We start from the raw sequence: 27,343 nt of genomic DNA on the forward strand, positions 1-27,343 counted from the left end.
AATATGAAAATGTATTTTCTATTATATCACTTGAGTCTGTAAAAATGTGAAAGATTATACTGGAGTATTTTTCTGTAAACAGTCTCAAGCCTAAGAATAAACTCTAGAAGAAGATCAAGAAGATCATGCCTCAGAGAAATTGTGAAGAAGCTTGAAGTTGAATAAATCCGTTTTAGGAAAAATGTTCTAAGTCAAGATATCTACAAGTCACAGATCAAGTCATATAGAGAAATCATTCGAGAACTCCAGAATGACTTATCGAGAAGTCCAAAATAGCTTATAGATAAGTCTCAAAGATATCGACAAGTGAAATGAAGACATAAAGATTAGAGATATCGACAAGTCAAATTATCAATAGAGATCTCAGAGACATCTACAAGTCAAAATGTATATAGAGATCCCTGAGATATCGAAAAGTCATTTCTGCATTAGAGAACTCAGAGATATCGACAAGTCAAAATGAAGATATGAAGATTGGAGATATCGACAAGTTAATATTCTCATTAGAGATCTCAGAGATATCGACAAGTCAAAATGCTTATAGAGATCTCAGAGATATCGACAATTCATTTCTGGAAGCAGAAATTTGGAGACCTCGACAAGCCAAGTTCACGTATAGAGAACTCAGAGACCTCGACAAGTCAAAGACACTTATAGAGAACTAAGAGATCTCGATAAGCCATTATACTTATCGAGATGTCAGTTCTCTATGCAACAAACTGGAGATCTCGATATGAACCTCAAGTACAGAATGCAGACAAGTTAAATATTCAAGATTATCAATCAACAAACGATCTAATCACTTAAAGTGAGAAGTCTACAAAAGAAGCTTGAAGAGTGCAAGATCAAAGGCCAAGATTAACTGACAAAGGAAAGTCACGAATCTACAAGATATGCAGGGATTTACTAAGACAGAAATGGAAAGCTTTAGAGATTAGTTAAATTAGAGTTTAGTACATCTTATTGCATGTTGTGTAACTATATTCACTAATCTATATAGTAAACACTAGTCCTTTGCTTTTAAAATTGTATCAAACAGATCTAGTTTTTCTTGTAACTCTCTCAAAGAACCCAGGATTTGTAGCAAAACACTAGCTTGATTTTAATACAAAATTAAATGAGTTTTGAAATATTGTGTGTGTTAGTCCTTTAACAATGTAGCAAGAATTACAGAAGGGGGTTGAATGGAATTCTTGAACCCTTTTCTTGAAATAAAAATGTTCAACTCGATTATAGATATATTTGTTTTGATTAGCACAATGCGGAATGTAAACTTAATTGAATCAAAACATAAGTAATTAAAAACAAGAGTCTTTAAAAACTTTCTGGTGGATTTAAATAATTCCACCAGAGATATATATAATATATCGAGAGGACTCTGTGTGCAGAAATGCTCACAGCTGCTTACAAAATAGAACTACTGAGAATACAGGAAATGCTAAAGATTCTGCTTACAAAGATTTCTCTGTTTTTGTGTTTCTCAGCTATTTCAGTTATTTTCTATTTGCTACTCTCTTGGTTTATATAATACCAAGATTACAAAGTCAAAAAGACTGAACAAATATAAAATCTAGCAGTCTTAAGCTTTGCTGATTTTCGTCCTCTATTACCCAGTTAATGGGCTTCCACAGTGTGTTTGTATACATCTCGACGGCTGTGTGTCAGTTTTCACTGTTCAACTACTGTTTGAATTCTTCATATGATTATCCGTCAATTTTTAGAATATCCGTTGATGATTTAATTGATCATCCATCGACTGCTATATTAAACATCCGTTGATAGTCATTTGATCATCCGTCGATGGCTTTGTTAATCATCCGTCGGTAGCTATTTTGGCACTTGACTCTATTTCAGTTATGCAGAATTACAAGACATCATTTATGTACAATTAATCAACCTATTCTGCATATCTAGTTAAAGTCAACATGACTTATATGCTACTACAGATTCTATACAAAGGTGCATACATAATTGTGCTACAAACTTATTATTACATAAGCTACTCACTCGATGGATAATAAGTTAATCATCCGTCGGGACTATAATGAGTTATCCGTCGGGACTATAATTCTTATCCGTCGAGTGCTACATTATTTCACTAAGTAAAATCTACTTAGATGTTTTGTTTATGAAATCATCAAGTACACAACATATGCCCAACAGTGTGCATTATTTTATGCTAACATAATATTACTGCATTTCTGATCTGCTTTTCTAACCAAGAAACAAATATTCAAAAAGCCTTAAAAATATCCAAAATACATTCACCCCCATATTTTGTATTTATTACCTAACAAGTGGTACCAGAGAAAAATATAAAAGTAACCAGATTAAAGATCTTGGAAGAATGATTACACAGAAGCTAAGCAGTATCAAGATACCAGCCTTTGACAGAACTAACTATACATTATGGAAAAAAAATATTGTTGTTTATAAAGATGGCCAACCCATTATATGTTCAGATTCTCATGAATGGCCCTTTCACTCACATGGAAAGAGTTGAGGAATCTACATATAGAGGCATGGTCATCCCATCTCATTTTGCCCCTAAGGATCCCTCAAAGTACACTGAACCTGAAAAGGAGAAAGTCTCTCTAAATAATGGCTTGCAACTAATTGTAATAGAGTCACTTAACAATATAATGTACAATAACATTATCAACTATGACACAACCAAACAGATCTGGGAGAAAATAGAAATTCTATGTGAGGGAACAGGGGAAGTTAGGTCAAATCAAATGAGGATTTTGGTATCTCGGTATGAGGGTTTTATGGAAAAACCAAAGGAGAGTATAACTGATATTTTTGAAAGATTCAATAAGCTGATTAATAACTTGCAGCTTCCTGACAAATACTATGAAGCTGAAGAGGTTAACTTGAAGTTTTTGCTCACCCTTCCTGACCATCTAGAACAAAAAATCTCAGCTATAAGAGAAGGGAGAGATTTGAGCAGAATGACATCGGAGGTTTTATATGGTATTTTAACAACCTATGAACTGGAAATGATTCAAAGAAAATCTTTAAGAGCTGGTCAAGGGAACATTTTTTATGGTTCAAGTGCACTAGTTGTTAATGATTGTAATTCATCTAATGATGAATAAGAAATCCAGACTCCAACTGTCTCAAGTGTTTAGCAAAAGAACTAGGAACCACAGAACCAAGTTATTCTGGAACTTACTAAACATGAGTTCTATACCTTGGATGAACTGGATAAGTTGGATCAATCCATGGCTTACCTAGCAAGAAAGTTCTCTAATATTAGAGTGAAGAAGCCAAAGTTCTTCAAAAACAAAGGAAAGACATTCAACAAGGACAACAGCTGGAAAAGAAACACTCAATACAACTCCGATGGCAAAAGTGGCTACAAGACTGGATCTGTTGACAGGTCAAAAATTAGATGTTTCGATTGTGATGAATTGGGCCACTTTGGCATATAATGTAGAAAGCCAAAGAAAGTGAAAAAGGATAATGCATATTTGGAGTTATAAGCAAAGTATGAAGCTCTCTTGATGAAATAGTCTGGAAAAGCTTATATTGCAAAGGGAAAGAGTTGGGATGATTCTGACAATGATGAATATGAGGAGTTTGGAAACTATGCATTTATGGCCTTGGAGCATGGAGAGTCATCCGCATCAAAAATTGAGGTACCAACTCTTAGTACTATTGATTTAAATGCTAGTCAATATAAGGAGACCGTTGAAAAGATGAGTATGGTGATGTTTCACATGCACACAAGCATGATGGCAGCTACTGAGGAAGTGAGTAGGCTGTTAAAAGTCAATAAAAAGCTTGAGATTGAGAAATAGAATCTTGAACTGTAGCTTGTTGAGCTTAAAACTGTCAATCAAGAAAATGAATCTCTAAAGAACAAGCTAAAGTGTGATACTGAGATAGAAACTGTGTTGAGGGTGAAGCTAGAGAAGAATGAGGTGAAACTGAAATCATTAAGAAATGTATCTCAGTTAGTTGGTCAGTATCATGAGAAGAACAAGCCAGGTGTTAACATAGCTATTGGCTTGGATTATGATGTATTGAACAATAACAGGAAAGTTGAAGGTGACAAGGTAAAAGCAACTATAAATGAAGATATCTCAGCTATGATGAGAAAGGTTGGTTCAACTATGTTCAAAGAATGTGAAGTAAATTTCTGTGAATGGGAGTTGATCATAAAAAAATAAATTGTTGATGAGGATAATGCAAAGAAATGTACAGAAACAACTCCACCTTCTAAAACTGGGAAGAAGCCCATGGTTGACCAAACCCCTAAGAAGCCAATCAAGGAGGTTAAGACTGAGAATACAAGAAAGAAGAAGAAAAATAGAATTGGGAATATTGGGATAAACAAGAGCAATAAATTTACATTTTTTGCAGATGCTCCTAGAAAATAATGTCAGAAATGTAGCTCTACGAATCATCTAACTCACCTTTGTAAAAAGGTTGTTAGTGAGCCAAGATTGGGAGCATGCAAATATAATGAAGCAAAGACTGAAGATCCATATTCCTTCTGTGATAAGTTTGATTGCATCCCATACAACATGAAAGTGATGACAAGTTGCCACAAGCTAAGAGTAGACCTCAAGGAAGTCAACATTGGGTCTGCAGCTAAAAGGGAACATGCAAATCAATCAATAAACACCATTCTTTCTGAATCAACTCATTCTAATTCTATAAATTCTGTTAACAATAAGAAAGTACCCAACACTGCTTGGGTAGCTAAACACACTTAAACCTCATTGTGTGCAAGGAAAAATGAAGAAAATCATATGGATCATAGATAGTTGATGCTCAAGACATATGATAGGTGATAAGGCCCTGCTATCACAGTTTGAGGAGATGGTTGACCCATTAGTGACTTTTGGAGACAATAACAAAGGTTTAACAAAGGGATATGGCAAGTTAATTTCTAGAAATGTTGTCATTGAAGATGTAGCACTGGTTGCTGGTTTAGAAGTAAATCTCCTAAGTGTCAGTCAATTCACAGATAGAGGATTCAATGTTGCATTTGACAAAAGAGAATGCTTAATCATCAGCAAAAAGACTAGTGAAGTTTCTCTGAAAGGAGTAAGAAAGGGAAGCCCGTTTGTTGCAGATTTACACTCAGCAAATAAAGAAGGAATCTGTTGCTTCTACACCAAGGCATCTGTAGAGCAAATCGGTTTGTGGCATAAAAAGCTCTCTCACCTGAATTTTAAGGCAATCAATACCCTAGTTAAAAAATAGTTAGTGAGAGACATGCCAAATCTGGAGTTTGCTCAAAATGAGGTCTGTGAGGCTTGTCAAAAAGGAAAAATGAAGAAATCAAGTCACAAGAGTAAAACTGTGAATTCCATCAGTTCACCTTTGCAACTTATTCACATGGACTTATTTGAACTAGTAAATATCTTATTAATTTCAAGAAAGAAGTATACACTTGTGATGGTGGATGATTATTCAAGATACACATGGCTAGAATTTATGCATTCTAAGGATGAAACTCCACACATCATAATTGAACACATCAAGAAGATTGAAAAGCAGACTGAGCATCAGGAATGTGTGAAAAGATTGAGGAGTGATAATGGCACAGAATTCAAAAATACGACCTTAACTGAATTCTGCAAAGACAAGAGCATTGTTCAAGAATTCTCAGCTGCTAGAACACCTCAGCAAAATGGGGTAGTTGTGAGAAAGAATAGAACACTAGTAGAGGCTGCTAGAACAATGCTGCAAGATGCCAAACTGCCAACAAGTTTTTGGGAAGAAGCTGTCAACACTACATGCTATACTCAAAACAGATATCTCATAAAAAAGAATCATGGAAAATCACCCTACTCAATCAAAGAAAGCCTATTGTGAAGCATCTTCATGTGTTTGGAAGCAAGTATTATGTTTTGAAAGACAACTCTGAATATGTGGGAAAATTTGACTCTAAGGTTTTTGAAGTAATTTTTCTGGGATATTCATTGGAGAGAATTGCCTACAAAGTCTATGTAATTGAACAGAATAAAATTAGGGAAAACACGGATATAACTTTTGATGATAACAAGTGTCCCAACTTGTAATGCCTTAATGAAAATGAAGCTGAGGCCCTGAAATTTGAAAATCTCAATATTGATAGTGATTCTGAGGATAAAGCTGAAGTCAATATAAATCACAGAATGGATGAAGAGTCAACTGATCAAGTGAATCATGAATATGGAAGCTTATCTCAAACACCTAAATTTGATAGCATAAACTCAGGGGGAGAAAGAGAAGAAAGTTCTGCAAGTCATGCCAGTAGTGAAGAAAATGCAGAAAACTCAAGTCAACAAACTCACACCAGGAAATGGGATAGGTGTTACATAAGAGAAGCAATTATTGGTGACCTAACTGCTGGAATAAAGACTAGAAGTGCAACTGCAAATGAATGTCTTCATGCATGCTTTCTTTCACAAATTGAGCCTAATAAAACTGAAGAAGATCTACTTGATCCTGATTGAATATCTGCTATGAAAGAGAAGCTAAATTAGTTTGAAAGAAACAAAGTTTGGGAGTTGGTTCCTGCACCAAAGAATATTAGTGTAATTGGAACAAAGTGGGTGTTCAGGAACAAAATGGATGAAAATGGAATTGTCACTAGAAACAAAGTAAGGTTGGTTGCAAAAGGCTACTCATAGGAGGAAGGAATTAATTATGATAAAACTTTTGCTCCAGTTGCAAGACTTGAAGTAATATGGATATTTCTTAAATTTGCTGCACACTGAAATTTTAAGGTGTATCAAATGGATGTGAAGAGTGCATTCCTTAATGGTGAGTTGGAAGAAGAAGTTTATGTGCAACAGCCACCTGGCTTTGAAGATTCGGAATTTCCAAACTTTTTGTACAAGCTACTCAAGGTTCTATATAGACTAAAGCAAGCACTTAGAGCATGGTGTGACACACTGTCAGAATTTTTGCTTAAACATGGATTCACTAGAGTACAATCGACAAGACTCTCTTCTACAAGCACCATGGTGATGATATGATCCTAGTTCAGATCTATATGGATGATATTATTTTTGGCTCTACTAATGAAAAGCTATATAAAAGATTCTCAAAACTCATGCAGAGTGAATATGAAATGAGCATGATGGGAGAATTAAGTTACTTTCTTGGACTTCAAGTCAGTCAAAAAAGTGATGGAATCTTCATCAGCCAAACTAAGTATGTCAAGGATTTATTGAAGAAGTTTGGTATGGTTGATTGTTCACCTGCATCAACACCTATGTCTACAACTACAAAGTTGGATGAAGATAAGAAGGGAAAAAATGTAGACATTTCAGGTTATAGAGGGATGATTGGATCTTTACTGTATTTGACTGCTAGTAGACCGGACATTATGTTTGTAACATGTCTGTGTGCAAAATTTCAATCCAATCCAAAGAAATTACATTTAATGGTTGTGAAGATAATTTTTAGATACTTAAAGGGAACTCCAAACTTGAGATTGCGGTATCCTAAGGGAACAGGTTTTGAAGCTGTTGGATACATAGATGCAGATTTTGCTGGATGCGGGGTTGACGGAAAGAGCATTAGTGGAAGCTGTCAGTTTCTTGGACAAAGACTTGTTTCCTGGTATAGCAAGAAACAACAATCTGTGTCAACTTCTATAGCTGAGGCTGAATACATAGCTGCTGGAAATTGTTGTGCTCAAGTACTTTGGATTAGAAATCAACTAATGGATTATGGCCTAGTGTTATACAAAATTCGAATTATGTGTGACAATACTAGTGCTATATCTATTGTGTCTAATCCAGTTAATCATTATAGAACAAAGCACATTGATGTAAGGTACCATTTTATTAGAGAACATGCTATAAATGGTACCATTGAGCTCATTTTCGTTCCAACAGAAAAACAATTAGCTGATATTTTTACTAAACCTTTGGATGAAGCAACTTTCACTAGACTTGTGGGTGAAATTGGAATGCTAAATTCTTCATTATAAAGGCAAGAACTCAGCTAATGTTTTGCAGCAGATTGATTTCTAATAAATCAAAATTCATTTGATTTAATTAGAAATTAACTGAAATATGAGTTATAAATATTTCAGAAATCTTTGTATATTTATTTTTCAAAATTCAATATATAGCCTGGAATTTTTCAATTTTAAGAAAACTGTCTAAAATGTTAATTCACATCTTTAATATGTGAAATTAGTACAAGACAAAATTAAAAAAAAACAAAAGTATATAGAGAACATAAGTCTAATTGACTTCTCACAAGCCATTTTAAAACTTCTCGAGTGAGTTCTTGATAAGTCATTTTTCTGACTTCTCGAAGGACTTCTCGACAAGATTTATTATACTAATCGATAAGTCATTGTAGAGTTCTCTATAAGTGTTAACTCACAGAGTTCTCTACAACTATAATTCTTAGACTTATCCACAACTTTGAAATGAGATAATTTAATTTAATAAATTATTTTGGTAAAATACTTTTAACAAAAATCATTCTGATTTTATTTTGATTTATTCAAATAAAATTGGAAATAATTCAGTCCATTCAGGACAAACCTGGTATTTATCTGACATCTCGACAAGTCATTTTCTAGTTCTCGATAAGAGTCATGAAAATGACATATCAATATGTATCTATTCTCAATATTACTTTTTGATAAGTAAATCCCAAACGTCTATTTTTAGTTCTCAATAAGTCATTTACTTTTTACTATAAATACCCAGACATCTCGACATACAGCTCTTTACGCCTTCATGATCTCTAAGTGACCTAAGTTTTCCAAATCCAAACCGTTTTCTCTCATTTTAAGCTCTTTCTCTCTAATTTTTCCTACCCACTAAAATTTAAACACTTATAATGGCATCAAAAAAGTTATACCCATTATTGGAGGAACTAATTATCTTGCATTTACAGATGTAAATCAGGCTCCTGATACTTTCAAGAGTTATGTGAAGTTTTCTTCTGAAACATACTTTGCAGGTGCTCTAACTGCAAATCCAGTGCTGTACTTGGATGTTATCAGGGATTTTTGGAACACGGATGTGGTAAGAACTCTGGTGCATGCAAACCAGGCTGTATCTATTATGGTTAATTGATCCATTAGAGGCCAACAAGTGGAATTTTATGAGGATGATGTCAATGTGGCTTTGGGCATCCCTATTGACAATTTGGTGGAGGTTCTAAAATTAGATGAGCTAGCTGAATTGATGGACTTCATCAATTATAGTGAAAGAATCAACTTGGCTAGCCCGAACAAGAAGTACCTGATGAGGGAATGGTCTTTCTTGTTTGATTCAATTGTGAGGGTATTCACTTATTGAAAGATATGGTATGACAACATCTCCAGTGTTGTCTAGAAGCTAGTGTTCTCAATGGCCCAGAATAAATACCTCAATGTAGGTCATCTCATCATAGAGGAGCTAAGCACCAGGCTCATAATGCCCTTGGAATTAAGAGGTAAGGAACAAGGTCCAAAGTTCTATTTGGTTCACTTATTACAAAGAACAAGGTACTTGTAAGTCTTAGAATCACTCCATTAATGTTGGAGAGATTCAGGACTCACCCTAACCCAATGCCTGACATGAGGTCTAACATTGAATCTAGTACAGTAATGGCTCCTGTCCCTGTGGAAGTACAAATACAAGAACACCAATCGGGGCCTTTCCAAACTGAGACCCTTTCTTCTTTACCAGTAGAAGCTAGGAAATCAACCGCTTCATCCTTTTCTCTCAAAAGGATGAAGTGAGCAAAAAGAAGATAAAGCAGGCACTATTAACTGTAATCAATGAGAGTGGTGAGGATCAAATAGAACCAGAGTCAACCTTGGTCAAGAAATCAAAAGAGGCAAAACAAACTGAGTTGACCACTCAAGCCACCTCTGCATCTTTCCAAAAGGATGTAGTTGAAAAAGAGGGATTAAAATAGACTCTAGTGGCATCCTCTCAATAGGGTGTCTCTATTGAAAAGAGCACTCTCCCTAGTGCACCATATAAAGAGTCCGCACCAACACTTGAACAAATTCAAGTGTATGAAAGAAGGCACACACAAAGAGAGCACATCTTTTGAAGCTCACTCATCTATTCAGGGGGAGCTACCAACACTCAATTCTGAAATTCAAAATCTAATCTCTCAAATTTCTTCTTCATTTAATCAAACACTTGAATCTGATTCTCAAGTGTTGCCAACATCATGTGATATGGTTCAAGAAACTATGCTCACCACCCAGAACCCAAATTTAGTTGGTGATAGGCTATAAGCAGGGGTAGACCTTGATGACACCAACACAAACACAAGGGTTTCATCAGTATTTATTGAAGACCTTGTGGTAGTTTCAAATGCACCTTCATATGCAAATTAACCTTCACATGTTGTTAGGTTTGAGGGTAGTACTCCTGAGGGGGAGCTATATAAATCCTCTCTGATTCAGTTAGAGGTTCCTCTTGAAGGAACAACTCCCTCAAAACCTTAGATGAAATTACTCTCACAATTGAAGCTAGGAGTTCAATTGCCAATGATCCTGCTATGGGGGAGGCAAGTACATCACATTCAAGTGATATTGCTTTGAAAGAAGTACAAGGGTTTGAGGCTAAGGTACATGACGGTAACCTAGTCAACTCCCCTCCAATTCCAATGGAGGTTCCCACCACAAGTGGAGAACAATAACTTATCATAACTGTAACACCCCCAGATCCGGGGTCGGGGATCCGGGTCGTCACGGTCTTTCTTTCCACAATATCACTTCACTTAATTAATAATAAATAACCTTATGCTGTGACCCCACGCTAACACACACCACAACCCGTTATAGTCTCAGAGATGAAATTTAAATAAGTACAAGTCTTTGAATCCACAATTTAAAAGTTATTACAACCCGAAATGATTACTTGATAAATTTACAGTTAATTGCCATTATCTGCCACAAGTTATAATTATACATAATTGATTCTCAAAAGTAGATGGTCTGATCTACAATAGATCTACCTCTGCACCTATAGCAGCTACAACATCAACGGGAAGACGCGGGACGCTTCCCACGCGCTTGCGCTGGGTCTGCTGGAGTCTGGCCATCTTTCCTAACTGTTGTTGTGTGATGAAGAAATAAAGCAAGGGTGAGCAGCAAGCCCACCAAAATAATATGTATAATGATTTACAATATATGAGCCTACTCATAATACTCATGAAAGTCTTGGTCAAAAGAATTGAACCAAGTTTGATATCTTAATGCGATGAAGTCGCAAAATATTCAGTATATATACATATATACTTTTCAAAATATTGGAAGTCCTCTTCCATGCATAATATACACAAAGTCCCAGTGTATAACTGTATATAAAAAAATATCGTTGCAAGGTGATCTCATATATCTAACCTTGTCTCAACGTTTTTCTGAAAATCTTTGTCATTCATAAGACAATTATTAATTAGATATAAGTTTAAAAGATGAAGTTACCAAATACTTCACTACACTTATATCATTCCCAAATACTACTTGAACTACCACCGTTCAAGTTATAATCAATTTCAAAAGTTCATCCCACTGATGAGACCACAAGATAAGACTTGAATAGATTCAATCTTTGAAATATTATTGAATGAAAAAGTTATGAGATACTTTATTTAGTCCCGATATATATATATCCACATACATATATCCCTTTTAACATTTCCTGGAACCTCTGTTATGCAAAGTATGAACAGAGTTTGAAACATCCAATGAATTTTGGAAAGGAAAAGAATTTTGGCATAAACCCGATATCTCGCTGATCAGGCAAAGATACCAATAAGTAACCTTTTCTACTGTAGATGGATGAATTCCTCACCGGTCATCACCCTGGTCATAATTAAGACCTCGCGCTCGACCGTACCCCGGCCCCTCACGCGTTGATGGACTGCCACCCAGCCACTTACACAATAATAGACCGTACCCCGGCCTGTCGCTTATGCCGACTCAATCAAATGGACTTACTTCCCGAACATTGGGCAAGTAATCAAATTGTTTTCTCAAAACAGCAACCTCGTTGCGAATATAAAATACACCACAGAGCCGGATTCCCCAGGTTTTGAGCGAGTATTTAAATCCCCTTTAAAAAGGAAGATCTTAAATATAAAAATGAGTTTTGGGATCCGCTCTGACTTTTAAAAATCATTTTGAAGACTCGAAAACACTTTAAAGAGTGTTTGGAGTAAGGCTGATTTAATGAAGTAAATCAGTCCCCAGAATATTAGAAAATATCTGAATATTATTAATTAAATAATATTCCCATAAAGAATAATCTTTATAAAAATAATTGAAGTAGAAGTATTAAAACTTATACTTGAAATAAACATTAAATAACCAAAGATATACTTATATGAAAGTATTATCTTTATTTGAATAATCGAAAATAAGTTTGATTATTAACACCTTACTCTTTAATAAAATAAAGAATATATTACAGCACATTATCGGAGTCATAGATCCTCAAATGAATATTCAAATAATATTCAATAAATAAAATAAGCTGAGTCATAATACCTCGAATGAATATTATAAATAATATTCATTAAATAAAATAAAGGAGTCATACATCCTCAAATGAATATTCAAATAATATTCAATAAATAATATAAAAGAGTCATAAGTCCTCGAATAATAATCGAAATAATATTCAATAAATAATGTAAAAGGAGTCATAAGTCCTCGAATAATATTCGAAATAATATTCAATAATAAAATAAAGTTAAAGTTATCGAATAAACATTATTCGATTAATAGTTTGGAAAACTATAACCATATATATATATAAATATATATATATATATATCCATATCCATATATATATGAAATCTACTCGGGATCCTCGACTCCCGGTTTAGAAATATGTTCACCTTTTATCCCCTATACTAAGGGTATACGCAACTACTTGCTTATTTCTAGCATAGGTATTATGCAACTATAAGCATTGAAATCAACAGATAGATAACCAGATTACGAAACAGACATGCATATATACCATATCAGCATGCTCCAATATATCGCAAAATTTGCTAATAACAATCATGCACTATCACAAGATAATGCATATACATATATTTACATCACAACAACAGTATATCGGGTAGAAAACTTGCCTGAGCGACTTGGGGTGATAAAAGGCTCGGGACGAGTCTGGTAACCTATAAACAACAAGTAAGTTGGAATTAAACCAAAATCACTTGTAAATCTATGCTTTAACTAACTTAGACTCTAACGCTTGTTTTACGCTCACCGATTTGCTTAAGTCACTCGGGTACCCTCGGCTCCACCATTTTTAATAATTTAACCTTTACGAGTTTTAAAGCGATTCCTTCGCGAATGACTTACCAACTGCCTAACACACTTACCATAAATGTTTCACACATTAATTAATCCTTTTTGGTCTTTAACCTACATTCCAAAGTAAGGCGAGGGAAAAAGTTTCGTTCGTGAAACGCCGTTACATGAAACGGTCGTTTCTCCTAAACCGTAAATCGGAATCGGACGAACTACATATCAAAACGAAGCTCGTAACATGAGCTATCTAAACATGGCAGTGGTCACAATTTAACAGGGGGTTCTCGGGTCCTAATGCTATGCACAAAACAGTCCAAAGAAAATCGGACATTACGACGGCTATGTTTACGCGATTTCCCATTTTTAAAACTACCCACAATCATCACAAACCATCCTCAAATCCACACACATCAAACACCCATCCTTACCACATCATAACAATCCCAAACAATTCAATATTACTCATTCATACATATGCTTAACCTAACTTTAATCATGCTTTAAGTTTCTTTAAATCAAAACCACTAAATTATCATTTCATTTCACCACCATTCCAAATCTCAACTCTAAACATAACAACAAGATACCATAACATCTTACTCATCAAAATCACTTTATAATATATATGAACCTAGGGTTTGAAAGTGGTATACCTTCCTTGGATTGGTGGGTGAAGCTAGGAAGCCTTAATAAGCTTGGAGTAGTCTTAAGAAAGCTTGGATCTTCAAGAAAACAAGAAAAAAACTCAAGTTAAAACTTGAAAACACTATTCATTGTCTTCTCCAATGATTAAATCAAGAAGCTAGAGAAAGAATTTGTGGCTTAAACTTATGATATAGCCATTACTAAGCATAAAGAAGGTTAGGGAATTTTCTTACCAATTAAGGATGCTTGGATCTTGATTTTGGAAATTTTTAGCTTTGAAAATGCAAGAAAGCCGAGAGCAAAGTGAAGACAATGCCTTGGTTGATTTTTTGATTTTGATGAAATGAATTGCTAGTTGGTTGGCTTGTTTTTGTTTTCCATTTAGCAAATTACCACCTTGTCCTTGCATTTGTGTGGTCCTAAATCAACCACACCTCCTTCCTTCCATGTCATGCTTATGTCACCCCTATGATGTCATCCTCCCTTCCTTGTCTCCTTTCTATTGGTTGGATGACATCACTCCCCTTAAACCCTTTGATTAACTCCCTAATCGTTTGCCTAATGACCGCTGATCTGTTGTACGGTTCGCTTAACTTTCGTTCTCGTTTATCGTTTGAAGGATCATACCCGGGATCTTATTACTTAGGTTCCCTTAACCTTTCTCAATACATTGTATTCCTTTTATGATCCTCTCTTATAATCCTTTAATTTAAATCCTTTTTATCCTGTTACCTTATACTCAATTCTCTCCGTATATTGTGGATTTCCGGGAAAAATCAAAGTGTTCGTAATTGGATTCTGACGATCTTTACATACACTTATATACCTCATAGAGTACTAATAATATCCCATAAGATCAATAACAGAACCCCTACATAGTGTGGCATGAAAAGTTTTCTCATTCAGCAAAAACACTATTCATAAGGGTTTCAAAATTTTCCAAAAATTGGGGTTATTACAATAACCACAGTTCAACCTGTGAGTCAAACTGTGACATCTGTCACAGGTGGTTCTATTGAGTCTCTACCCTCCACCTCAGATCCAAATGATCAACCATCCACTTCTAACTCTACTCAACAACAACCTCATTTGATCTCACAATGGCTATAGGACGCAGAAGCTTAACCAACAACTATCAATGATCTTTTAGTTGATCAATTGTCTGGACTTGCTTAAATTTTATAACAGCTTCTCACCTCAGACATGTCTAACCAAGATTACCAAGCTATCATGATTTTTTATCAGACAGAGGTTCAAGAACAGCAGGCCAAAATTATAAATGAAGCTGAACAAGATGGAAATTATATGCCTGGCTGGACAAAGACTTTAGTCTAGAGATGGATGCAGTGTTAGAAAGGTTCAGGGAGGAGTACATGACCATTCTTGGGAGTAATTCCAAATTTCTAACTCCGTAAAAAGTTTGTGATGCAGTCACTGAGGTCTGCAAATCTCAACTTAAAGCTTTTCATCTCTTTGGTAAAGCTCTAAAACTGTAATTCATAGATCATTAAGACAAAACAAGGAAACTGGTCAAGGACAAGCTAGATGAGATCATTCCTTCTCAGGTCGATATCAAACAAAAAATCTCTAGATTTACTGATCAAATGGCCAAGTTTGATTTATCATCTGTAGACAAGAGTATCAAGAATCTCAGGGAGTCATATATAGCTCTGGATGAAGTTGTCCAGAAGCAAATCACAAGTAATAATGACATCAGGGTCAAACTAGATCAACTCCATCAGGATAGATTTGAACCTTCAGCTCTTTTGATAGAGTGAATAAAGGAAGTTGTCAAGGCCACTTTTGCTGCTCCTCTATCTTCAAGCTCTTAACAACCCATGTCAACATCCACCAACTTGCAAATTCAAGCTCTCCAATCTCAATTCTCCACTTTGCAGTCAATAAATGAGTCATTGACAACTCAAGTATCACAACTCACAGCTATGGTCCACAGTCAGCAGGCTGATATTCAAACCTTGGTGGACTCCTATAAATATCTACAAATACAAAATTCAGTCTCATTGGGAGTGGGTGCACTCAACATTCCATTGCTTGCACTTCTAAAAGCTGTTAGGCCTGAAATCCCCTCACCTCACATATTTTCTGCTAACAAGACTAAAGGGGAGATTGATGCTAGGTTATTAAGATCATATGTTCAAAAAGGCAAATCCAAAGAAGTTGATGTTGGAATGGAGAGGCTTATAAAAGCAGCTGAAGGACCTAGTCTAAGCAGAGAATTTGATGAATTTCTAAAGGCTCTCAGGGCTTCTCTTAATAACAACTTTTTCACATACAAAAAGGACTTGGACAAAACAGTTACGTTCTAAGAGTGATCATGGTAATTGTGGATGGATTTCAAGAAAAGAGAATAGTTGTCAACATAAATAACTCTGGGGTAGACAGGTGTATACAAGTGTCCCTTAACTATCTTATAACAAAAAGGGCATCTGAATTGGGCATTCTGATCAATAAAGTAAACAGAATGATTCAAGAAGACACTCTCTTGCTAAATGAATTGAAGAAGGCTCAAGTAGTTGCTTTTCCAGAAGCATAATTATAACCAAGCAAGGGAGTGGTATACTTATGTCCAACCACCAAACATTGCAAACATTTTCAAATTCCTAAGCAATGTGTCATGGCAAACAAGAAGATATTTATGACTTTGGAGACGGACTTGAAGACAAAATAGTACAAGAAGACTATTGAAGATGAAGACATGATTAAGTTGTTGGGGAGATATCTGAAAAATGCTGAAACCAATTTGCCCAAAACTCAAATCAATACAAATGGTGACTTGGATGATGATGAGCAGAAGAAAGCTGACCAAAAACCTTCTGGCTCAAATTCAAATCAACCTTCAAGGGCAACTGGCAGCAATACAGAAGATAAGAAAAGGGATGCTAAGAAAAAGGGAAATGATGAGAAGCAGGGTGATGAGAGAAGAAAAAAGAAGAAGGAAGATGGTGAAGGCTCAAATAAAAATGTCTAATCAATTCAAATTTAATATGCTCAAGCTATTAAACCTACAAGCTCAAATATTCAACTATCTTTGACCCCTAAGCACAAATTTTTGTACAAGCCAACTTCAAACACCCTACTCAAAATCCCAATCACATCTAGCCAATCCACCTTGAAGAAAATCACAAACCTACCCTCATTCAAGCCACCAATCAAAATTCATTTCAAATATGTTGGAAAAAAACAAAGAAATTATAAGTTACTGAGAGGGCTGTCTGGAACTCTTTTGATCAAACTGATTTTCTGCCAATAAATTAGTGCATCACAGATATCTACAAGATGATCATGCCTCAGAGAAATTGTGAAGAAGCTTGGAGTTAAATAAATCTGTTTTAGGAAAAATATTTTAAGTCAAGATATCTACAAGTCACAAATCAAGTAATATAGAGAAGTCATTCGAGAACTCCAGAATGACTTATCGAGAAGTCCAAAATAGCTTATAGAGAAGTCTTAGAGATATCGACAAGCGAAATGAAGACATGAAAATTGGAGATATCGACAAGTCAAATTATCATTAGAGATCTCAGAGATATCTACAAGTCAAAATGTATATAGATATCCCTGAGATATCGATAAGTCATTTCTCCATTAGAGAACTCAGAGATATCGACAAGTCAAAATGAAGATATGGAGATTGGTGATATTGACAAGTCAATTTTCTCATTAGAAATCTCAGAGATATCGACAAGTCAAAATGCTTTTAGAGATCTCAGAGATATCGACAAGTCATTTCTAGAAGCATAAATTTGGAGACCTCGACAAGACAAGTTCACTTATAGAGAACTCAGAGACATCGAAAAGTCAAACACTTATAGAGAACTAAGAGATCTCGATAAGCCATTATACTTATCGAGATGTCAGTTCTCTATGCAACAAACTGGAGATCTCGATATGAACCTCATGTACAGAATGCAGATAAGTTAAATATTCAAGAATATCAATCAACAAACGATATAATCACTTTGATTGAGAAGTATACAAAAACAGCTTGAAGAGTGCAAGAGCAAAGGCCAAGATTAACTGAAAAATGAAAGTCACGAATCTACAAGATATGCAAAGATTTACTAAGCCAAAATTGGAAAGTTTTAGAGATTACCTAAAGTAGGGTTTAGTACATATTATTGCATGATGTGTTAACCTGTGTCTACTAATCTATAAAGTAAACACTGGTTCTTTGCTTTTAAAATTATATCAAATAGATCTACTTTTTCTTATAACTCTCTAAAGGAAGAAGTTGAGTTCTTTACTTACAAAGAACCCATGATCTGTAGAAAAATACTGGCTTGATTTCAATAGAAAATTAAGTGAGTTTTGAAATATTTTGTGCACTGTTTTATTTCAGCTAACATAATATTACTGCATTTATAATCTGCTTTGTTAACCAAGAAATAAACATTCAAAAATCATTAAAAATATCCAAAACACATTCACCCCCTGTGTTGTATTCATTACCTAACAATATAGATAATGTCTCTAAATTTTTAGCGCAAACACAATCGCTGCCAATTCTAAACCATGCGTGTGGTACTTCTGTTCATGAGGTTTTAGTTGACGAGACGCATATGCTGTCACTTTTCCATGTTGCATTAATACACAACCTAATCCTTTATAAGAAGCATCGCTATAGATTACAAACTCGTCCTTTTCATCGGTAGAACCATCACAGGCGCAGAAACCAATCTTTTCTTTAATTCCTGAAAGCTTTCCTCACATTTCTCTGTCCATACGAACTTCTTGCTTTTCCTGATCAAACTTTTTAAGGGTACAACTATCTCAGAAACGTCTTGTATAAATCGTCGATAATAACCATCCAATCCTAGAAAATGTCTTACTTCAGTTGGAGTTTTAGGCCTTTCCCAATTCATCACAGCTTTAATTTTTGCGGGATCCATTTTAATGCCTTCACTACTAACTACATGCCCAAGAAATTGAACTTTCTTTAACCAAAATTCAAATTTTGAGAACTTAGCATATAGCTTTTCCTTTCGTAGTATTTCTAATATTATCATTCGATGTTTAGCATGCTATACTTCCGATTTGGAGTAATGAAGATATCGTCAATAAACACAATCACAAACTTGTCAATATACTTCTTAAAAACTCTACATAAAAGCAACCGGTGCATTCTTCAATCCAAATGCCATTAGTAAAAATTCATAATGTCCATATTTGGTACGAAACGCTGTATTTTGAATGTCTTCCGCCTTCATTTTTAGCTGGTGATAACCAGATCTAGAATCGATTTTTGAGAAACAAGACGCACCTTTCAAATAATCAAACAAGTCGTCAATTCACGGTAGAGGATAATTGTTCTTAATAGTCGGCTTGTTGAGCTCGCGGTAGTCAATACATAATCTCATACTCCCATCTTTCTTTTTGACAAACAGTACTAGCGCGCCCCAAGAAGATATAATAGGTCAAATTACTCCTTTATTGAGTAATTTATACAATTGCGTTGTTAACCCTTTCATTTCAACAAGTGCCATGCGATGTGGAGCTTTTGAAACTGGTTCTGTCCCTGGAGCCAAATCAATGGTGAATTCAATCTCTTGATCTGGAGGTACTCTAGGTAATTTGTCAGGAAAACATCAGGAAATTCATTAACGATAGGAATTTCTTCAACTTTAGGCAGTTCCTTGCCATGATCCACTACTGATAAGTTGATTTTATATCCACTTGGAATGCTTTATTACAAGCTTAAATTGGTGTTTTGGACTCAAGTTGTTGATATTTTGATGTGTTTTTGTGTTATTGCATTTCAGGTATCAGTTAAATGAAGAAATAAGCTTTAAAAGGAAATATGATAAACAGTGATCAGATTTGGAAGCCTAGGCCATTGTCAAGTTGTAGAGAATCTCGTTAGCTTCGCGTGGGCAGTTGAATCGCCTAATTCTGACGAGTAGAACTCAAGTTATGGCCAAAATAAGGTTCATCAGAAATTTTTCCATACAGGCTCCGGGCGGCCGCCCGGGAGCTGAGGCGCCCGCCCGGAGAGCTGAGGCGGCCGCCCGAGGCGCGGCTGGTCGCTGATTTTGCTGAAACAGCCTTTTTTGAGTGGAATTTGACAATTTTAAGGGTCCAGGTCCACTAGGGGCATGTATATACTTAAGAAAAGGGTTTTCATCATCCGGGAAGATTGGGATACCAAGGAGAAGACCTAGAAGCACAGAACAACTCCGAAAAAGAAGATCTTGTTTTCAACTTGTGATTCTTTGAATTTGTTATAACTTTGGATGCTCGTTTTCATTCTTGTTGAACCTAGATCTTGTTTATTCGTACTTTAATTATTATTCAGTTTATTAAGACCTTGTTTTATACCATGCTTTCATTGGAACCCATGGTGACGATGAGTTCAATTATGGGCTAATCATTATCATGGGATTCTAGCGGATTTACTTATGGATTTCAATAGTTAATTTGTTCCGATATCTTGGTGTGTGGTGATTGATTGATATCCTAGTATTGGTTGTGCTTATTCGTCTTATATGTGTAGCTAACATATAAGATAGCGTGTTAATCTCTATTGAAGCGACAGTGAATATAGAGGTTTAGAACTTGCCATGCTAGCATAGGTTCATATATGGGTATGCATGATTCGTAGGTAACTCTAACCGTTTTACTTGCCCTATGTAATCATTATGGATAACTTGTGCTTAAACCGTTATGTTGTCAAATTCTATAGACATATAGGGTCTCAATATAATTGGTGCCTATTCAGCTTCTATCTCTTTTGTGGATGTCTGGTAGAATGGTACTCGTGCAACGAAAGTTGGCGTTTATCAGTTTCGTGTTATCAGATTAGTGTCATCACCATCACATGCTAAGGTTAAGAATAATGACTTTGAATGAAGTATTTAATGAAGTTAGGATCCCATGTTTGTCATATATAGTCGACCTCAATTTTCTTAGTTAATGTTATTTAGTATAATCTCTTAGTTTAATCAAAACCCAATTTCTTATTTGTCTTAGCATTGAGTGATAACCATACATTGTTGCATAGGTGCATAAATTGAACTTAACCTAAACCAGTCTCTGTGGGAACAAATCTGATTTATATCTTATACTACTCGCGAACGCGTATACTTGCGTGAATATTAGCGCGTGTTTTCACCCTAACAAGTTTTTGGCGCCGCTTCCGGGGACTCGGTGTTAATTTTTAGTTTATATGCTTGTCATCAGTGGTCGTTAAAGTTCACTGACTCGGATTCTTTTACTTTCACGATTTATTTGTTTGTGTTTCAGGTACTCATTACAATGGGAGATCCAGCAGCACGAACGAGAGCCTTGATGGATTTTTTCTCAACCCAAGATCAATGACATTCAATTTAGCATTGTCCGGCCAACTATCACAGCTAATACCTTTAAGATCAAGTCTGGAATAATTCAATAGGTGCAGAATTCAATCCAGTTTGGGGGTTCTCCAACGGAAGATCCCAATATGCACATTAGGGATTTCATTGAGATATGCGACACCTTTAAGTTCAATGGTGTTTCTGAAGATGCTATTAAGCTGAGACTTTTCCCATTCTCTCTGAGAGACAAGGCTAAGAGCTGGTTACACTCTCTACCAGCTGGTTCGATTGCTACTTGGGAAGATCTTGCTCAAAAGTTTCTCACTAAATTCTTCCCTATGGCAAAGACAGCTGCACTCAGGAATGTTATTACTCAATTTGCACAGCAAACGGGAGAATCGCTATGTGAAGCTTGGGAGCGCTACAAGGAGATGCTTAGGAAATGTCCTCATCATGGAATGCCTGATTAGATGATCATCACTTATTTTACAATGGGTTGGGAGCACAGTCCAGACCCATGCTCGATGCAGCATCAGGTAGAGCCTTATAGGCTAAGAGCTATGAGGAAGCTTATGATCTAATTGAACTGATGGCTGCTAATGAATATCAGTATCCAACCCAGAGATTTCCACAGGGCAAGGTAGCAGGAGTTCTTGAAGTGGATACAGCTACGACTATCACTGCTCAACTGAAGGCGTTGTCTATGAAGATCGATTCTCTGGCTAACTTGGGTGTTAAGCAGATAATTAGTGTTTGTGAGCTGTGTGCAGGTCCGTATGTGACGGAGCAATGCGCTATATATAGTGACTCAGCTCAGTTTGTGAGCAATTTTCAGAGATCACAGCAGCCAGTTCCTGCCACTTATCATCCTGACAACTGGAATCATCCTAACTTCAGCTGGAACAACAATCAGAATGCGACGCAACAGCAGTTCCAGCAGTTTGGAAATAAGCTATTCAACCCTCGTGGTTTTCAGCAGCAAATTGCACCAAAACAACAACTCCAAATTCAACAACAAAATCATGATGCATGTCTATATTCGAATGAAAAATCTGAATTGGAGGAGTTGAGGCTTATGTGCAAAAACCAGGCTCTTATATGCCAAAGCCAGGCTATTTCTATCAAGACTCTAGAGAACCAAACAGGGCAAATTCCTAATGCCTTAGTCAATCGCCCACCAGAAACACTTTCTAGTGATACAGAAACAAATCCAGGCAAGAGGGAAGTTGAAGAACAGGTGAACGCCATCACCTTAAGGTCTGGAAAGGTCGCAAGCCCCCAAATTCAGTAAGACGAAGAGCCTGAAAAATCTCAAGCTTCAAAAAATGCAGTTGTGGCTGAAGAAGAAGTGTAGAAGGAAGCAGAGGTGGAACCAAGGAAGACTACTATGGAACACACTCCTCCTGAGGGTAATACAGGGGAGAAACATATCTATCCTCCACCTCCTTTTCCTAAGAGGCTGCAGAAAAAAAAGCTGGATAAGCAGTTTGAGAAGTTTTTGGAGGTGTTCAAGAAACTTCATATCAATATACCTTTCGCTGAAGCTCTTGAACAAATGTCTAGCTATGCGAGGTTTATTAAAGGTATTCTCTCTCAGAAAGTGAAGCTCGATGACTTAGAGACCGTTGCTCTAACGGAGGAATGCAGTGCGGTGCTGCAACAGAAGTTGCCTCCGAAGCTTAAAGATCCTGGAAGCTTCACTATTCCTTGCACCATTGGAAACTTGTCGTTCAACAAGTGTTTATGTGATTTAGGAGCTAGCATCAATCAGATGCCCTTATCTATCTTCAAGAAGCTTGGTCTGTCTAATCCGAAACCAACATACATGTCATTACAACTAGCTGACCGTTCTATCGCTTATCCACGAGGTATGGTGGAGGATGTCTTGGTTAAGGTGGATAAACCCTTCTTCCCTTCTGATTTTATAATTCTTGATTTCGAGGAAGATAAGAAGATTCCCATCATCTTGGGAAGACCATTCTTGGCTACAGGCCGAACTATGATCGATGTGCAAAAAGGAGAGCTTTCGATGAAGGTTTACGATCAAAAGGTCACTTTTAATGTGTTCAAGGAAATAAAGTTACCCACAGCTAAAGAGGAGTGCTTTAAAGTAGAGCAACTGCAGGTTTTGAATGCACCTCCGTGGAAGAGGAAGTTGGATATGCCATTCGATTCTCTTGGGTTAGCAGAGCTGAAAATTTCTCAGGAGCGTTTTGAACCATTGACTCAAGAAGCTCCCATACTTGAGCTCAACCGAAAGCCAGATCACTTGAGTTATTCATTCTTAGGTGCACCCCATGATAAGGGGTTGGGATATATTTTTGATGATGTAGAGAGTGGCTGGACGGATCTTCCAGTGCCTACATAGGGTTCTTGTCATGCGCCACAGACAGTTGATAGGTTTGGTCTTGGTGATGAGTAGTACAGGTGAGTGACTAGGCGTATGGAGGCCATGCACGACATTCACCATCGTTTTGCTGAAGATTTGACACACGCTTTCGGTAATATTGTCTGAGACACTGGTGGCGAGGTGGATTGGCCACCTGATCCTCCACCCGACGAGGGTGACTCTCCCGCTAATTAGGTATGCCTGAAATCCTTATTATTACCTTCATTGAGGACATTGAAAATTTTAAGTTTGGGGGTGATAATGTAAGGATTAGTAGTGTGTGTGTCCATATAGATTCATATAGATTCATATTGCATGTTTAGTTGTAGTTCATTCATATTTTTGCATGATTGTTCATTTAGGACATATTTGTTGTTTTTATGTGATTTTATATAGTTGCATTTGCATGCATATTTAGCATGATCCCTTAAGATGAGCTATGATATTTGATAAGTTGATGTTGATTTGAGTGTGGTGATGACGAATAAAGGGATGTTGTAACGCCCCCAAATCCGGGGTCAAGGGATTTGGTCGTCACTATAAAACCTCAATCCAAATTAACCTGTTTAATCAATAAATAAATGCCAGCGGAAGATATTTATCATTTATGACCCTAAACTAATCCAAGATCTTTTAAGGTTACAGTTCTAGAAACAAGATATCCAAATTCCACAAATAAATTTTTCACTTTCTTTTGAAACTCTTTTCAACAATTCTCAATCTCAAAGCTAAACCCCCTAGTATAACTTCGAAAAGAAGTATACTAGGCCCAATTAAAATATACAACTATAATATAATATAATATGAACAACTTTACACAATAAAACTTACACTAGTTCGCAAACCCTGGACCCATCACCTTTCCAGAGCTTCTTCTTTGCTTCCTCGAATTACGCAGCTAAACAGCGCAAGCTAATCCTCACTGGAGGTTAAATTTAAAAACAGGCAAATATGAGCGGAAGAAATGCTCAGCAAGATCATTATAGCATATATAGGGTCATTTTGATATAAAACCGACATCTGCAGTAGAGCAGAACATTTAAAACCATAATTGCTGAATCATAAAATTTTAGTTGAGGAATCACAGAATTGATTCCTTAATTGTATTCAAAACCATTTTGATATTTTTAAGCGAAATGCTTCAACAATACTTTGAATCTTGACGAGAATCAAACTCGTAAAACAGTGTTTACGAAAATATCGTAAACAATAATAACAAGAACAATGATTATGGATTGAGTCATAAACTTTACTCAAAACTGAACTCTTCAAATTAATATTTATTTTGCTGTCATATCAAATTAGATATCAATACGAACTTTGATGCTCACAATATTTCATACTGAAGTCAACATCAATCATCTATACTAATACCACCTTTGATATTTAACAACAATATAAGTATCAACATAAATCAGAAACTGAATCAAAACCGCAATTCACTTTTAATCCAAAACATAATTAGTTGATAAATCATTTATTCTTTGATTCTCAAAACAATAAATAAATTTAGATATCAATTTAAATTGGAACCAATAACATTTCATGTTGTTCCCGACGATCAGTCGCGAAACAACACTGGTATCCCGCAGCCATACCGTAAATATAGGTACTACCCGTATCCCGAAGATATACGGTACCTATAGGGCGCCAGAAAAGGCATAACTAGCCTTGAAAAATATTACAGCTGGACCGATATCTCGATCACCTACGTTGTAACCAATAACCAGTAACCAGTAACCATTCCAATCTTAAAAACCTTTTTATTGAAAAAGGAGCCGAATCCTTCGATATACTAAATAATTTTTATTCCCCCATTCACTTGGGCAGGAATACTCGCAACAAAATCATCTTTCTCAAAATCCAAAACATTTATAAATCCAGTAATTTGATAAGTAAAATCACTTAGCTATTCTGATCATAGAATAGCAGAAGAATACTTGCATAAACAGAATCATTTAATTCAGCGATATGTAAAACATTTATCTATTCCATACTGAGGAAAGCAATACTTGCATGATAAGATTTAAAATAAATATCACTTGAACAATAAGTGATGATAGAGATACTTGCCTTTGGGTTTTAGTAGTTAGTCACACTCGTAAAGACGCATCAATTTTGACATTCTGTCTTAAAATTTCACCATTTTTCTTTTCAACACTTCACCGATATGCTGCTCCTGCGATTGCTAGAAACCGGATATCCAATGTCATTCCATCTCATTCTTTATCAAACGTCTTGTCCCAATCAACTCGAGAGATCCGCATCTATAATTAAAATATAGAACTTTAATCGTCTAAACGATAATCACTCGATGAACTGTGCGTCAAAAGCCTATCGTCTACCCATACGATAGCCCACACATAAATATAACAGACAAACACAGGACTCTTGATCCACATACACGTGTAATTCACATAACACGTAAACACATAACTCACATATCACATAATTCATATCACATATGACTCAGTTCACCAAAAGGTTTGACTCGGTATGTTTAAAACTGAAATTAGGTCAAAAATATGATTTATCGATCAAAAATTGACTCAGAATGATTTGTAAAACAAGTGACCTTTCGAAACAAAAAGGATTTAGGCCTCGAAAGTATTTTTAATGAAAGCGGAATATTTTTCTGAGTCTAGAGGCGTTCGTTTCGTATTAAACGAACGAACGGTTGATTTAATATGAATTTTTCAATATTTTTCGAAATTAAAAACGGGTCTCCGAATCATTTTATAATTAAATAATATGGCTCGAATACACAAAAATAATTTTATAGAAATTACCGAGCTTGGAAAATAATTTAAAATAATATTTTAAAATTCGAAACTATTTTCCGGAATTTTTAAATCAAAAGTAAATAATTAAATCTAATTATTAAATCAATTAAAATTAATTAATAACTAATTAAATTAATTAATCAATTAATATTTAAATTAAATGGGTAATTAAATAATTAATTATCAACTAAAATTAATTAACTAAATAATTTGGATTTATTTTTGAATTAAAATAAATTTTCAGAATAATGATTTTTGGAATTTTAAATAATAAAAACAATTTTCTGAAAATAAAATAATAAGAAAATATAATTTTTGAAAATTTTGGAAACAGAAATATCATTTTTGTAAATTTTTAAAACCACAGGGATTGATTTATAAGATTCTGCAAACTAGGAGGGCAAAATGGTAATTACACCATCTTCTTCCTTCTTCTACCGACTCCGGCGGCCGGCAGCCATAGCCGCCTCGTGGAGCTTTTTCCGGCCACCGAAAACGGCCCAGAATGACACCAAATTTACAGGGTTTGATCGTCTAGTGTCCAGAAACACAAATATGCAATCGTTTCTATCAAAATCATGGCCAAATGGCCACAACGTCGATTTAAAGAAAAAACGCGGCCTCCGCCATCGATTTTCTGGCGAGCTCGAATACTTACCCTCTGTTCTTCAAACTAATATCAATTGATTCCTTGTTCAACGATCTATCTAATGGTGTAATCAGTTTAAATAAATAACCCTCACAGCAAGAACGCCTAAAAACAATTAAGAACATTCAAAGCTTCAAAACCCTAATTTTATTAATTCGAAGATTAAACTCAAATTTAACCATGTTATTGAACTCAGTTTTTGACATATAATATACCAAAATGACCAGAAAAATATTATCTACACGATTCTAGCATCAAATCACATCAATAACATCAAGAACAAAAATTCATATTTTAATCCTTAATAAATTAGAATTA

General features: G+C 35.5%; 1 protein-coding gene and 1 non-coding gene across 2 annotated transcripts in view; one reads left to right on the top strand and one right to left on the bottom strand.

Annotated features, from left to right (window-relative positions):
- LOC141673604 (uncharacterized) overlaps positions 1–27,343 on the top strand; it is a 156,703-nt gene that overhangs the window by 92,793 nt on the left and 36,567 nt on the right. The window lies entirely within an intron of this gene.
- LOC141675606 (small nucleolar RNA R71) lies at positions 21,558–21,664 on the bottom strand. Its single transcript, XR_012556249.1, has one exon. It is a non-coding gene; the product is annotated as a small nucleolar RNA R71 (small nucleolar RNA).

The sequence above is a fragment of the Apium graveolens genome, chromosome 7 (assembly GCF_009905375.1).
Source record: "Apium graveolens cultivar Ventura chromosome 7, ASM990537v1, whole genome shotgun sequence".
Lineage (NCBI taxonomy): Eukaryota > Viridiplantae > Streptophyta > Magnoliopsida > Apiales > Apiaceae > Apium > Apium graveolens.